Source organism: Meleagris gallopavo, chromosome 12 (genome assembly GCF_000146605.3).
Source record: "Meleagris gallopavo isolate NT-WF06-2002-E0010 breed Aviagen turkey brand Nicholas breeding stock chromosome 12, Turkey_5.1, whole genome shotgun sequence".
NCBI classification, from domain to species: domain Eukaryota; kingdom Metazoa; phylum Chordata; class Aves; order Galliformes; family Phasianidae; genus Meleagris; species Meleagris gallopavo.
In genome coordinates this window covers 11,285,729-11,287,478 of record NC_015022.2, presented here as the reverse complement: position 1 = coordinate 11,287,478, position 1,750 = coordinate 11,285,729, and positions in this window count along the sequence as shown.

The following is a 1,750-nucleotide window of genomic DNA, read 5'->3' as shown; positions in this document are numbered from 1 at the left end:
TTAATCATTTCTCACAGAATTCTTTGCCCTGTCTCAGGTAATTCACAGCACATGACCCTGTAGAGCTGCTGAGGAGCAATGCCACAGACATATTTCCCCATAGCTTTCTTCTGTTTTTACAGGGTCTTCCTTTTTGGTTTGTACTTAGGTGGATTTAATTGGCAACTACTTATTGCACATCTTACAAATTCTGTAGTAGAGCTCTGGTTTTATTATGCATACATTTCTCCTGTATCTCAAATGAAGCTGTAGCTCTGCAGATAACAGAACATGGTCATGTGAATTCCCACTAATAGTTACTTAGGAATGCAAGGCATCTAAATCAAATAGCTATCCCTATTACCAAAACCACACTACTCTCCATAATTAATTTTTTTTTTTCTTTTTCCTTTATTTCTTCAGTAAAGGAGCAAAAGGTCAGGGCTTTCATTACACAAACAGGAATCAAGAAAGAGAGTAAGACCGAATATGTTGGTTTTTCCAACAACTTCTAGGCTCAAAGACTAGCAAGTCTGTGGAAAAGTCTATACACAGAATTTGTGGGCACCATTATGTCATTTCCTCCTGCTTTTTCACGAATCCCATGATCATTTAATGTAGCAGTTGCAGGAAATCCATTAAGAAGAGCGCTGAATGCAGCAACTACAGCAGTGCTGTCACTTCAAATGAAAACAGACACCATCCAAAGATTATTCCCAAGAACAGTATTAAAAATATTCACCTCAACAAATTCCAAGAGCTTTGGGTTGGTGGGTCTAACAGGTACCTGTATACATTTCTGGAAAACCATTGCTGACAATCAGATTATAGGAAGAAGAATCCCATAAATTAGACCATGCTTGTGGAGAAATACTAGAATTGGTACACAACCATTATATGAAGAACCATGCAATTCCTGGGAAGACAACACAAATGTTGCAATCAATACACAACAATAAAGTAGCAGTGATTCTGAGGCACCCATTTGGGAGGCACTAAACATACATTTTTCCTTTGTGCCCATTATGCTGAAGAGTACTGATCTTGAGGTCTAAAAATTTCAAAGATGTACTTTCATTGGTCCTTTATAAGTCACCTCTATCTTACCTCAATATATCCCCTACACCAGTCTGTGACATACAGAAGCTGGCTGCACCAGCTTGGCATGCACTGCAGAAACTCCTGCGTCTACTAGAAATGGAGGGGGGGGGGGCAATATTTGCTGCGTTGTAGCAAATAGGGAAGTGGTGGAGTCGCCGTTCCTGGAGGTGTTCAAGAAACATGGCACTGAGGGAGGTGGTCAGTGGGCAATATTGGTGGTGGGTGAACAATGGGCTAGATGATCTTCGAGATGTTTTTCAACCTTTCATGATTCTGTGATTGGATTAGTAACAGTGATCTCACAATCCTGCTGCCCAAGAGTGCGATTAGTCACAAAATACCAAGTTGTGAATACTGACTGAAAATACCATCACCAAGTAAGACATAACTAGAAGAAAAACAATGGAGAGTAACAAGAAAAAAAACTTCAAAAATTTATTAGCTTATAAAAACAAGTCTGAATGTGATGAAAGATAATACAGAAGCTTTTGGAGAATAGCCTACATGGGAAGGCCTCAAAATTGTACTTTTTATACCATCTTTCCATGAGACTTTGAAAAACACCAATTTTCCTTAGCATATACTGTGGATAATAGGAACCACAATATACAGACCTGTCCCATGCTACTTATTTTCAGAGGAAGGCGCAAACTTTGTAGATGGCAATTAC